Consider the following 14,997-nt stretch of genomic DNA (forward strand, 5'->3'; position numbering starts at 1 on the left):
ACACATACACACAAACACATATATAGCAAATAACAAAAGAAACAATTGAGATACCATACACTAAGGGCTTCATAGCGTTTATAAATATAAACATTTCTCCTCTAGAATTCTGAAGATTAAGTCATTTTTGAATGTATTCATTCTTTCCCACAAGTCTTCCATGATTTCTTACTGTGCATCAGGTACTATGTGAACCAACATGAGACTGACGTTCCAGTGGGGGCGTGCCCTCTATTCAAATACACGTGCGTACAAATGTCAGTTGTGAGTGACTGGTGTCCACAAAGGAGAGTAGACACTGAATGGATGGATATATTAGAAGGAAGGGTATATGATGGTTGCTAAAGATGGAGCGGGAAAGCATTTCTGAGTGGGGACTTAAAAGCTGAGTCCTAGATGATGAATAAAAAGAGATCCAACAGTTTGATGGGGCAGGAGTGAAGTGGCATATGGTGGGCTGTGTGAGGAAGAGAGCAGAAGCAGCCTTGCCAAGCAACGTTTATTCTAAGGTGAACATTGCTTTGCCACCACTCACCAGTGCCCTGATCAAGAACTGCCTTTGATAAGAGAGTTCTGTAGCATGTGTCCCAGAGGAACTGCAGAGCAAGGCTAGAGGCCCTCTTTGAGCTTGCAGGAGAGGCTTAAAGTCACTACATAAGGCTAGCCATAGCAGTACAACTGGTGTCATGGTCCCCAAGAGATCCAGGAAGAGGGAGGTCTCTGTCAAGGGTCTGTGCAGGAGCTGACAGCAACAAAGAGGCTGTTGTTTCTCCATGGCCTGTCCTGTGACCTGACCCAGAGGCAAAAGCATCCATCTGACCCTCCTTCTGATGAAATTTGTGCAAAGACCCCCACTCTAAACGGCATGAATGGCAGGAGGCAGCTGGGAACAGCTGGGAACTGTTGTTAGCTTCTGGCAAAGTCCTGGAATTTCTTCCTGTGGATCCTGTGCCCCTAAGCTGCTGGGGGCCCCTGACTTGACCTGGAGTTGAACCTAACTGAAGGGTCCAAGGCTAGGAGTGGCCTCCTTGTCAGCCCTGATAGCAGCCTGGAATTGCACAATCATTTCAAGAGAGCAGTGGCCGTCTTTCTAGCCTTCAAGAGGCCCAAGTGTTCACAGCTCATTCATGTTTCCCAAGGGCAAGCCATGTCAGGGGAGAGTGACCAGACGTGACAGTCACTTTTGTTCGCTAACACCCCAAGGAGGTCTCTCTTGAGACAGTGGTGTTTCTGGTGCAGATGAGGGTAGAGAAGGGTCTGTTGCTGATGATAAGAGCCGGGTGAGGCTAATTGTTGTTTTCAAGGGCAGAGGCACAAAAACATCCGTTAATGCGGTTTGTCCAAGGACATCTTTCATTCACAGGGAGTTGTGACAATTCAAGTCTGAGTCCTTCTTTTAAGAAAAACAGGTTAGTTTCTTTTTAAAAAATTGGCATGCAAATAATGGGCTTTATTAGGGCATTTTCATACATTGCCTTTGTTGATCCTTCTCTCCCCATCCCCCACCCATCTCCTCTTGCCCCTCTCCTACCAAGCTCGCCTTGCTCCTACCAGTTGCCCCCTGCTGCGTTCATGTCACACATATTCTATTGCTACCTTCCATCCTTCTTCTCTCATGATCTCCTTTCTAGTTTCATAATCTATGCTCACACATTATATATGCATATATAATATTTCATAGAAACGCATTGAACTCTAGCTTCAGTATATATGATAAAATTTACAATATGGCTTTCTGAGCCTGGTTTGTTTTATGTAATGATGATTTCAAGTCATATCCCTTTACCTGGAAATGCTATGGTCTCATTTACCTTCACGATGGAATTCCATTGCACGTATATCCCACATTTTCTTTATCTCCACATCTGTTGGCAGATATCTAGGTTGGTTCCATTTTTTAGCTATTGTGAATAGTGCCTTTATGAACATGAGCATGCATGTACCTCTGCGGTGGGACCTAGGGGTCCTTGGGTATCTTTGAGTGGAAACAAAGCCATGAGAACAGAAGCACCTTCACCGAGATCACACAAAACTCAGGACTGAAGCTCGGGTTAGAGTTTGGAGCCTCTTATTGCCTTTTAACCCCTGGGTTCCCACATGTCACCTCCCTGTCATTTGATCTCTGTATTTATTTATTCATTGACTAAATCAGCCTTTCTTCACGCATGCATTCTTTAAATGTTTCCTCACCTTGCTCACCAGCCTGTATTAGAGATACAAAGGTGCCTGACAGGTCCTCAGGGCAATGATAAGGCTGTGGAGGAGATACCTAAGTGGGAGGGGCTGAGTGGCATGGGGCACGGGCACAGGGGAGCATCACAGTGTGAATACAGAATGCTTACCTGGAAAGATGGCATGTGAGACAAGCTTTAAAAGAGGAAAAGGACTGAATGTGTTAATGGAACTAGTGACAATTTGCTGTGGAGCCATAAGCACTATACTTCTGTAGCAGGATCAAGGAAGGACAGATGTGAAAGAAAGACATGCGTTCTTACCAGTGGCTCTTTCAACAAAGAAGCCAGCCACATTGAATGTCTCCAGAGGCCATCCTTGGACTGGGCACAGTAGCGATGTCAGAAGGAATGCTGGACCCATTCATTTCTTCAAGGGACTTGCCATCTACTGAGGGGAAAACAGGCATGTCCACAAACTGCCCAGCAGGAGCAACAGGCTGAGGTGGAGGCCTGAGATCTGTATTATTGACTTGTGCTAGCATTTTCTCACCTGAAGTCTCAGGGCCTTGACTGTTTTTCTTCTGTGAATTTGTGAAGCTAGACACACTTTCTTGTTTCAGAAGGAAGAAAAGGCAGTATCCAGCCTTGAGTCTTTCTTTCTTAGTTGTGTGACATGAAAACAATTTCTTTCATCTGCCACTGGGAGCATGTGTGTTATTTATTAAAGGCACCAGGCACCTTTAGGGACTAACTTCTATATCATAGACCATCAAAGTGTCCTTTTCTTTTTGTTTTCAGCTAAAACCATATAGTTCATCTGAATCAAGCCCAAGGGCATCTTGTCTCTGTCTACCATCTTTATGATTCAGGCTCAGCATGCTCAGAGATGTCCCTGTCCACTGTTCTTATGAGGGGTACTGAGCAGGCTTCTGCCCACAATCATTATAGCATATACTGAGAGTGCTCCAAAGCGGTCCTGTCACTTTAACCTTTTAAACATGTGCTCTGTGACCTTGAGCTAAACGTGCAAAAATGTATCTGCTGTCTTTCCTTCCTGAACTCTAACCTTAAACTGAGCATGCCTCTAAAGTGCTTTTTAAAATGATTATCTTTAACGTTCCCAAATAAAATTCCTAAATGTCTTTTTTTGGGGGGGAGGAGGAAATCACTTACTTAAATTTGGGAATAACATCTATGTTTTCTTTGCCTATTGCCTTTCTCCACTCTCGTGTCTTAGCCAGGCTTGTTTTGGCTTTGTACTCCCATGATGCATTGCGTCTTATCCAAGAGAGCTGCTCAAGGGTTGACAAATTCATACTCTTTGCCGTGCATCCTATAGCTCTGCTCTTTGTTTTTGGAAGGGGTGGATGGAGTTAAGAGAGCTAACACACTAAGTCTCCTTTTGATAGGTAGCACCCTCCATCCGTCCAGAGAACTTCTTGAAGATTTCTAAATAGGACAGTCTGGAAACTCCTACGTTTGAGTTCCATGAGAACGGGCTTCTTCTGTACCTTCTCCCTAGGAACTCTCTGGGCTAGGAACTCCTCTGCTGTGGGTATGTAGAGGGTGATGAATAAACAGGAGAAAGGCTGGCCTTGACTTCCTAGGGTACAGTCAGTTCCTCCAGCATCCAGCCTTCTATGATTTCTTTCCCACTAGCCAGCTATCAGTCAGTCTGTGGACTTTATGCTTAGTTTCCAAATGCCAGTGTTCTTCTGTTAGCCATTCCCTGCCCTCCACAGTTCCACAAAGAACCATTTTCCTTCCTTCCTTCCTTCCTTCCTTCCTTCCTTCCTTCCTTCCTTCCTTCCTTCCTTCCTTCCTTCCTTCTTTCCAAGTATATATGTGTGGGTGGTAGCATGCATGTGTGTATATGTGTTTGCCTGTTATGTGGATATATGCATGTACATTCACGTACAGGCTAGATTTTGATGACAGTTGTCTTCCCCAATCACTTTTTACTTGATTAATTGAGGCAGAGTCTCTCTGAACACAGAGCTTGTGATTTAGGGACCTGGAGTCTTGCTAGCAGCCTGCCCTGAGAGTCCCCACCCCCCATCATATCCCCCTGAAGGCTAGGATTGCAGGCAGACAAGTCTGACCAACTTTTATTTGAGGGCTAAGGTAGAAACTCTGGTCTTCATGCTTGTGCAACAAGCACTGCATCCACTAAGCCAACTCCTCAGCCCCAAGACCCTCTCCTGTGATCACATGCTGGCCGTGACCATGAAACATGAATTTTCTTTAACTCAGTGGGGTGAGTAGAATGTGGTGGCTGACATAGCTGGGCTTTCTCTCTGGTGGACAACTTCTCTGCTCACTGTTTTGATTTTTCCTTAGCCACTTGTTTATTTTGAATCTTCAACTGATAAGAGAGTGATTCACATCTATGAGATAGAAGAGTGACATTTCACGGCAGGTGCATGATGTGTAATACTCAGGTATATCTACCACTCTAGACATTTGTCACCTGTTTGCGTTGAGAACACTTGAACCCCCCCCCCCCCTCCCCGCACCCGGTGTTTATTTCTGTAAGAACAGTTACTTGACCACAATCCATTTTTTCTTTCTGCAGATATCTGGCCATTTGAAGGGATGCTCTGGGTGACCAGCCCTTCCATCCTGCTCATGACAAACTTCCTTAAGTACAAGGTGACTAAGAACATAGACTTTCAGTCTTCTTCCATGATTGCCTGGTTATGTATCTTGGGCAACTTCTCTTTGCCTCAATTTTTTTTCCCCTGTTCTCTGGAAGGATGCTACTTGGCTCTTCACAGTATTATCCTTAGGACACAAAGAGATGATCTGTGGGAAGCTCTTAGAACTTCACCTGGACAGTAAGCATTCCGTATATACTGCACATTCCAGAAACCTCTGTTTCTGTTAATGGTCCTAAGTTTGCTGTGATTTCAGTTGCTGATGTCTGCAATAATCCCTGTTTTCCCTTGAGTTTACTCATGATTTCTTTCCTTGTCCTGTGTGGCTGGAGATGGACAGAAAACACCAGGATTTAGAGTCAAACAGCACTTCACTTGCCCATGGTGTCCCAAAGCTGAATTTGTCTGGCAGAGGACACAGTCTTCCTGTGTTTCAGCTCAAGGGTTTTTTTTTTTTTGTTTGTTTGTTTGTTTGTTTTTTCCATGAAGTGGAGCTATTATTTATTCAGACCTTGAGGCACTTTGGAAAAAGGAATTCCTAAATTTTATCAGGTAGTGGGGACTCAATAGATGGTAGGCACAGTTAAGCCTAATTCACTAATTGTCTTGCTGATACTCCCTTCTGGGAATTACATACTATTTATCTGGTCATCCCTGACCCTGTAGTACTTGTATAGTAACCTCTCTTTTTTCCTTTCTTTCTTCTCTTTTCTGTCCCCTCTCTGTTCCTCCCTTCTCCCCTGCATCCTTTATTTGCAACTCTTCCCTCTCTCCTTTTCTCCTTAGGATGATTATTGGGCTCTTATATCCACCTCATTTGTAAGAGATGCATAGCATCCTGCTTACAGAATTAGGTTTCCCTGAGGGAAGACCCCATACAGACATTCCAGTTTGACCATATGAACGCTCCATGGCAGGGATTTGGTAAGATACTTTTAGTTTCCAGACATTTATTGTATATTTATTTTTTTAAAAAGATTTATTTGTTTTAAATTATGTGTCTAGGTGTAGGTGTAGGTGTAGGTGTAGCTGTAGGTGTAGGTGTAGGTGTAGGTGTAGCTGTAGGTGTAGGTGTAGCTGTAGGTGTAGGTGTAGGTGTAGGTGTAGGTGTAGGTGTAGCTGTAGGTGTAGGTGTAGGTGTAGCTGTAGGTGTAGCTGTAGGTGTAGGTGTAGCTGTAGGTGTAGGTATAGCTGTAGGTGTAGGTGTAGGTGTAGGTGTAGGTCTAGGTCTAGGTCTAGGTCTGTGAGTGCTTGTATACCCAAAGGGCCAGGAGAGGGCATTGGTTCCCCTGGAGCTGGAGTTTCAGGCTGTTGTGAACAGCCTTGTGTGGGTGCTGGGAACCAAACTGCATGTGCCATTCTGCTAGAGAACCAAGTACTCTTAAGTGCTAAGCCACCTCTCCAGCTTGAGACAGGGTCTGGCCATGTAGCTTAAGCCAGATTCAAACTCCTGATCCTCCTGAATTTCTATTCCCAAGTCCTGGTATTCCAGATGTGTGCCACTAAGCCTGTTCTTTACTGGTAATCCATTGTGGTGGTTGACAGACGAATCTCTTATTGCTCTTCATATTTGTGCACCTTTGTCTCTGGATCACTTTGGACTTTACACAAATACCTGATCAACCAGTTATGACACCAGCCCAAGTATCTGGAGCTGGGTCGGAGTAGATAAAGGCTCATTCTTAGAAGCATCTTGGTAGTCATCATGTTCTTTCCACTCCTTCCTATCTTCTCTGTGGAAAAAAAAATGTGCCTTGCCATTGTGTTCTGAGAACTATATCAACGGCCCTATGCCCTGGACATTCTCTCAGTCAGATAAAGCCTGGGCGTTAGTGCTTGGGAAGGGAAAGGTACAGTGGAGAGGGAGATCTGATTAGCAAGGACACCACCTCCCACAGCAACAGCCGGGAACCTAGGCTGGCTGGGTCTGTTGAAGACCACACCTCCTGCAGGGGCTCTGATTACCCTGCCTGACATTCTCTGCTGTCCATCATGTGGACCTTCTTTGGAGTGTGGTGCTGTTGTACCTGAAGAGGAGTTCTGGGGACCAAGGTACTAACACTGTAAGGCCAAGGCACTGAGGCTGTGGCTACAGAAGCAACAGATAGATGCACTGAGTCTGAGACTCTGGTCATGGCTGTCAGTCAGTGAAATATCACTTACTGGGTAATTTCGCTTACATCACTAAAATACTGTGGACCATCCCTGAAAGTTTTACTTTACAAGTTTGTTAGGATTGTTTGAAAAGTGTCATGATAAGGCTTTCATTTCCCCTTCTCTTCAAAGAAACACATGCCCAAGCAGATGAATGGAGCAGTTCTGGATAAAGAAATCTAGACCAGCAGGATGCTGTACTGTGGCTCTTCCCTGCCATCCTTGCTTTCTTTCATTCATGTTTCCTAAGTCGTAACATGCGCCTCAACACAGTGTGAGCACTCCGCACTGCTAACCATCAACATTTAGCATTTCTCTGCATGCCTCTCTTCAGGGGTGACAGTGACAGTATTGAATCATATCATGCCATCACTGTCAGATGTCAGTCATCACATCAGATGTCACTGTCATCACTGGCAGATGTCACTGTCATCACACCAGTGTCAGAATGGACATTTATCAGTGTGTCCTGCTTGAATGTCAGCATGTTTTGCACCAGAATCAGTTGTAAAGTGCTTTGAACTTTTCCGGTTCAATATAGCTTTGTTTGGAGCAACATTTGGGGCTATCATCTTGAAAAATGCCCACTGGTCATATGTTCTTCAACATATTCTTCAACAGATATTGCAAACCCATTATCCTAACATGGGTGAAAGAGCGGCCTTCAGAGGGAGAGGGACAATGAGCAGGGGCTTATGCTTGCTTTCAGCATCGCAGAGGCAAAACCAGCCTAGGATGGAACATGAGCTCTGGGGTAGGTTCCATGTTCGGCACAACATGACATTGGAGAGGTACTATTGGTTCGTAAGAATGTCTAACCAATGAGTTTCTTTGAAGCTCAGAGGCTTCAAACAACACCAATAAAACCAAACCAAAACCAAACCAAACCAAAACAAAAACCCCAGAAGAAATATATTCGTTCACAGTACAGGGGGCCAGAATCTGTAAGCTGTGGGCAGGGCCACAGCAATTCATCTTCACTTCCCTCAGATATTCCCCTTTAGATGTTCCTAGACTTGTAGCAGGATCACATCTCTACCCCTGTCCACCTGGAGAATTTTCCTTCTCTCTTTGTGTCTCTTCCAAGAATCTCTCTCTCTCTCTCTCTGTTTTGTTTTTGTTTTTGTTTTTTGTTTTTTGTTTTTTTGTTTTTCGAGACAGGGTTTCTCTGTGTAGCCCTGGCTGTCCTGGAACTCACTTTGTAGACCAGGCTGGCTTCGAACTCAGAAATCTGCCTGTCTCTGCCTCCCAAGTGCTGGGATTAAAGGCATGCGCCACCACGCCTGACTCAAGAATCTCTTATATAAGGGCATTTCACAATGGATTTAGGGCCATTTAAAACACCCAGAGTAACCTAATGTCAAGATCTTTAACACGGTTATATCTATAAACACAACTATATCTGCAAGGACCCTGTAGGAAAGGTAACATTCACTGGTTCAGAGAGTTAGGCTAAAGACTTATCTTTTGGGCAAGCATCTTTAAACCCAGTGCAGAGGTCAGGAAACTGTGGAGGGAACCTGCCAATGGCATATGATTGGTAGATGGCTGTGTTACACCAATGCTTCCCCTTTTGCTTGCCTGTTGCAAAGACCTGGGGAATGCCTAGAGAGCTTATGGGACAAGCAGTAACCATTAGGGAACCAGTGAGGGAGGCATGTCTTGCCTCCTGTAGAGGGTGGTCCTAGTCTGTCTGTCTGAGGTAGTTATTAATTCCCACCACAGTACTTGTAGGGGACTGTGAATTAGTTTGTATTCCTTGATATCTACAGGACAGTGAAGATAGTGTCAGAAAAGTGGGATGTCTATAAGATAATAGTCTCATGTCCCTGCCCCTTTATAATGTTAAGACTTTATAGTTAGTACTTCTTAGATTCCTTGGCAGGCAAAGGCTATTAGAGTCAGTCAGGCTCCTGCTGCCCTTATTGCGCTAGTTACAAACTATTTGAGGTTGCTCATCCAGTTTGCCTTGCTTTGATTTCCTCCTTCACAAAGAATGGCTAATAATAATCTCACAGTGGATCTCACAGGATGTTTCTGTGCTTTGCTGATTTAGAGTGGTCCTGTCTGAAGGAAGGATGAAATAAATTAAAAATTCTCTGAGCCCCTTGAAGCCCTAGGGTTTTAGGGAAAAAAAAAGGATCACATCTTATGTTCACAATATCTAAGCATGTATTGTAACTGTGAGGGTAACGTGAAATAGAGGACAATCATGCTTTTCTTTAGTTGGGTTAGAGCAAGAAACAGTTTGCTTAAACTCCAATTAGAAGAACTGAAATCAGACAAGAATCCCTTTGTGAGGACAGGGGATGTCTCTCATGGGAACGAGGTCTGAGACAGGCTTCTCAGAGGAGGGTGTGGGAAACCAAAGGACAGGAATTAGGGTGATGGCATATTCTGAATTAAGAATGACGTTGCCAGTCACTGCAACCATAAAACCCTGCAACAGGCAGCGTACCATGAACAATTTCACATTTGTGGTTTAATTTACCTATGGTCAGTAGCAGCCTAAAAGGTTTAAATGTAAGATTCCAGAAATGATTTATAAATTTTAAAGTACATTTTTGTATTGTATATCCTTTTGGGTTGTGTGTGTGTGTGTGTGTGTGTGTGTGTAGCTCATAGAACATCTTTGAGAGTTGGTCTTCATATGCTTTCTGAGTTTTGTTATGGACAAGTCTTCTCACTGGCCTGGATCTGTACCATATAGGCCAGGAGAGCTGGCCCTCTCCATTGCTTGATTGTAGGCATGAATCATCATGTGAAGTCCCTGGGGCTAAACTCAGGTTCTTGTACTTGGGAGGCAAGTACTTTACCAACTGAATGTTCTCTTAGCCCAGAGTATGGTGATATCTGTACCACCCATCCTGGAATTTGAATTATAACTTTCAACATAGCCATACTACCCACTCATTTGTGTAATATTCAACCCACCAATTATTTGTTCATTTGTTATTTAAGTCTTAAGGGTTGGTTATTGATATCTCACACTGTTTGTTAGCATATGAGGCTCAATGCTGTCTTCAAGTCTCAGATATCCTAGAAATTTTGGGGTATATCATCTATGGAAAAAGAAGTGTTCTTTTATGACAGTGTCTTGGACTCAATAAAACAGGCCAGACCATTAAGCCTAACTCATTATTTTATAGTCATTTTGCTTCCATTTATCCAACATGTTTAGAGCCTAGGATTTAGCATCATTCAGTGCGGGTTAAGTTTATCTATTCATTTACTAGTTTTTGAACTTGAACACCTTCTTCAACTTTCTGAGCACAGTTTCTCTGGCTGTCACAGAAACAGTACCTCTCCTTTGAATCTGTGTACAAGGACCAGATGAGTCAAGTGGAGGCCTGCAAAACTTTCCAGGGTCCTCAGCATTCAACAGGTTTATATATAAGAAACCCATCCACCCTCGTGTATACTGTGTGCATAGTTTAAAAACGTGCTCAGATGGAGCCCAAGGGTCCCTGTGCTGTTAAATAAATACTTCCATTGAGGACAAACTGAATTTGATAGCTTTGCTCAAACCTCACTGTCAAGCAAGGGCTGGTGGAGGGTTAGGTTAGAGCTCTCCTCCCTTTTGTGATTGTGGGTCTTGGGCAGGGTGTTGGAAGGTCCCTTCCTCCTGACTTCCTTTTATTTTGGTGACTGCCCATAGGCATCTGAAACACCATTCAGAAGGCAGGAATTTGAGATCAGTTCCAAGCTGGAAGTGACTTTCATGTGACAGGCAGCACATGTCACTCTGTGACTCTGTAACTAATTTCCCCAGCCTAGGCAGCTCTCCAAATTCCTGGGATGTGATCAATTCTCCAGACCACTTTAGGTTAGGGATGGGGGTTGGGGTGGGGGAAGAGTCGGGGAGGGAAAGCTGTATGCAACTCACCCAGCAAATGCAAAAGCTCAGCTCAAATTCACTTTTTTCCCTTACTTCTTCAAGAAGCCCTTGTTCTTGTAAGATACAAAGAAACATTCAAAGTTCAGAAAAGTTTAAGACAAATGTTAGAGCTGGAATGGTAAGTGGTAAACGTCTAGTTTATTTCTCTTGAGTGGAAATAAATGGTAAGGAACTGGACTGTCTTTAACATGCTTACAAGGACATGTATTTTATCAGGGATGTCGTGTGGATCTGAATGCTGACTTCTAGCTTTCACTGGATTCCTGATGCACAGTGAAGACTTTTAGTAAGCTAACTTCCCAGGTAGTCAGTTTCTCTATTTCTAAAATTAGCTGGGTTGAACATTTCCTTCCTTATTTATAATTATGATTCGAGGTATTTCAAAGTGTTAAGTCTCACCATTGATGGATCTTCAACAGCATTCACAATGATCTCCCAAGGTTGTCCAAAGCATAATCATTTCTTTTGTTGTTTCACTTCAGACTTGGCAAGGCAGCTTGCCATATCACAGTGTACAGATTAGAAAACTGAGGCACAGATAAAATGTGTCCTGTAGCCATGATTCTTTGGTTGGTGAATTGAGTAGGTGTGAATATAGCCCAGATCTCCTGACATCTAGCCCAGTGTTTTTTTTTTTTTTTCAAGCTTGACACTTTAGATTGTTGACAGGAGAGAAGTCCAGAGGGTCAGGTGAATGAATAGAAATAAGTAGCAGTGGAGGTTGGGGGCTGGAGGCTGGGAGGACCACTAGAAAGTCCCAGGTGCCAGGGAAGCAAGAGGTTCCCAGGATCCAATGGTGCTGACATTAGCTGAAATACCCAGCAGAGGGAAGATAAAGCCTGAAGAGACCACCTCCAGTGGATAGACATGGCCCCCAGTGGAGGGATGGGGCCACCCACCCATCTCAAAAATTTTAACTCAGAATTGTTCCTGTCTAAAGGAAACACAGGGACAAAAATTGGAGCAGAGACTGGCGGAAAGGCCATGCAGTGACTGCCCAACATGGGGATCCATCCAATCTGCAGACTCTAAATCCTGACACTATTGCTGATGCCAAGAAGTGCTCTCGGACAGGAGTCTAGTATGGCTGTCCTCTGAGAGGCTCCACTAGCATCTGAGTAAGATAGAAGCAGATACTCATAGCTAACCATTAGACTGAGACTGGGGACCCCAATGGAAGAGTTAGGGGAAGGACTGAAGGGGGTGAAGGAGATTGATTGCAACCCCAGAGGAAGAACAGTATCAACTAACTGGATACCCCAGATCTCCCAGGGACTAAACCACCAACCAAAGAGTTTACATAGGTGGGTCCATGGCTCCAGTTACATATGTAGCAGAGAATTGCCTTATCTGGCATCAATGGGAGGAGAGGCCCTTGGTTCTGTGGAGGCTTGTTGTCCCAGCATAGAGGGATGCTAGAGGGGTGAGGCAGGAGTGGGTGGGTGGGTTAGAGAGCATCTTCTTAGAGACAAAGGGGAGGGGGCAGGGGGAGGGGTAGAGAGGAGGCCAGGAAGGAGGACAACATTTGAAAATGCAAATAAATAAAATAACTAATGAATACTAAGAAAAACAAAACAAAACAAAAAAAGATTGTTGACAGGGCAAGAAGCCATACCTGACCAAGTTTGACATTGCTGGTAAGGATGTAAATTCACACAGCTATTATAAAGAACAGTATGAACCTTCCTCAAGAAACTAAAAATAGATCTACCATATGATCCAGCCACTCCAGCTACAGGTGAATATTCAATAGATGTGTCGCAACTGTATGCTCAGGTTTATCATGGCACTGCTCAAAATAGCCAAGATATGGAACTGGCCACAGGGCAGAATGCCAGATGGATAGATAAAGAATGTATGCGGTGTGTACAGCAGAGTACTATGTAGCATAAGGAAAGAATGACCTCCTGTTCTTTCAGCAACTGTATGGAACTGAAGGACATTGGGCAAACCAGACACAGGGAGACAAGTAGAGTATGTCCTCTCTCATGTGCGGAAGCTCCAAAAGTCAATCTGAAGATAGATTTATCAATTGTCCTAGACCTGAATGGGTGGGGGCTGGATTGGAAAGGGTGTCTATATCAGTGTATGCCATGTGGTATATGGGAAGATCACATTGAATCCCAGGACTAGGTGTAATTAACATATGTTAATAAGTTGATGCTGGAGAGAGAGCTCAGGAGGTAAAGTGCTTGCCACTCAAGCCAAAAGAGCTGCATTTGATCCTAACATCCACATAAAAGAGCTGGGTGTGATGGTGCATAATTGTTATCCCAGCACCAGGGAAGCAAGGGTAGGAGGAGTCCCGTGGCTTGTTGGCCAGCCTATCCAGCTAAATCTGCAAGATCCAGGTCTCAGTGAGAAAGCTGGTGTCAAAAACTACAGTGGGTGGCCCTGGAGGACCAATACCTCTGGCCTACACATGCCCACATGCCCGCACATATATGCACACACTCACAGGAATGCGCAAATGAATGTATAGTATTCAGAACACTCAGCATATGATCCTGTTGGTGTCTCCAGACTTCCTTGAACTTACTTTATGCTCAAGATAACCTTGAACTCTTGATTCTCATCTATCTGTGTGTCCTGGAATGTGCCTCCAGGCCCAGCTTCTTCCAATGGCTTTAACTTTTTGTAAATGGCATGTTCTATATTTAGCGCAAATGTTGTCACATAGGAACTTGGAAGGATTGAAAGGTATCTGCGATTTATTGCTACCTTAAACAAATATTGCATGGTAGGATGTTTTGTATGGAACAACTTTTGTACAAAACTGAAAAATCAGAAGAATGAATGGGGAAAGAGTTCACACAGGGATTAACAGTGGCTGTTGAGATGGCTCAGCAGTTAGGAGCGCTAGCGGGTCTTCTAAAGGACCTGGGTTCAATTCCTAGCACCCACATGGCAACTTACAACTGTCTAACTCCAGTTCCCCGAGATCTGACACCCTTACACAGAAACATGTGCCAGCAAAACACCAGTGCACATAAAATTAAAATAAATAAATCATTAAAAACGGACAAGGAAAAGAAATGAAATCCAAAATTAAAACAAAACCCAAAACAACAAAATAGCTCTGGTTTCTATTTTTTCATTTCTTCTTTTTTGCTATTTTGAATAAAATAAACATTTTCACATTGACTATAAGATGTGGTAATTGGTTTTAAAAGAATCTTTCTTTTAAGGGTTTGAAGGTGATGGCCTGCTTTAGTAATATTTGATAGTAATCAGCTAACTAGCTGGCTTCCATTTGATTCTTTAAGGAGACCCCTGCATATTTTCAAACCAGACACACAAGTTGAGCATTCAGGAGCAATCGTTCATTAACCTTCTCTGTTTAATTAAGATAGCCCCACTCAAGCATGCAGTTAGCCGCCAGTGAGATACAAGAGGATGTTGCCAGGTGAATTTGGTGCAGGGACCCTCACATCTGCTCTAGGATTTTGCCAAAGACTGTTCTGAGCAAGTAGCCTGGTGACACCTGCGGGAAGCAGAAAAGGGGAGCGGGGACTGGATTGTAGGAGGGGTGGAGGTGGGGATTCTCAAAGAGATGACATTGCCACACTACCATTCCAACAGATGTACTGGCCAACCGGTGAAGCTGGAATGATGCACAAGAATGCCTGCGGCTCTTAGTCATTTGTAAATGTGCCTGCTGGACACATCCCTGCGCAGGATGCTATCACAATTTGGCAGAGAACCAATAGTCCCCGGGTTTAGGACTTAGAACACAGAAGATCCTGGTGAGAGGTTTTTTTTCCTCTTTTCCCCAAGCTCAGTAGTAAGTCTAGAAACAGAAAATGGATGCGGAGAAAAATAGCCTGCATGAGCGGCAGAGACTGGGCTGCACATGGAAACTGCCTAAAGCTGTATTTTTGTCACATCTGTCTCACTCTTAGGTGGGAGGAAGACATTTCTTTTCCGTTAGTAAACAATGGTTCCTTCAAACAGGAAAAAGAGGTATTATACATGGCTTTATTTTAATTTTATTGTAATATTTTAATTTATTTTGTATTTCAGGGTATTTATTCTTATAGTAGATTTTTGTTTTGGGCAAATTTGCCCGCTTTTGAAAGTCAGTGTTCTTTTAAAAAGGTATCAATTTTAGGAG

This window comes from Mus caroli, unplaced genomic scaffold, assembly GCF_978045245.1.
Source record: "Mus caroli unplaced genomic scaffold, Mus_caroli_1 scaffold_16, whole genome shotgun sequence".
Lineage (NCBI taxonomy): Eukaryota > Metazoa > Chordata > Mammalia > Rodentia > Muridae > Mus > Mus caroli.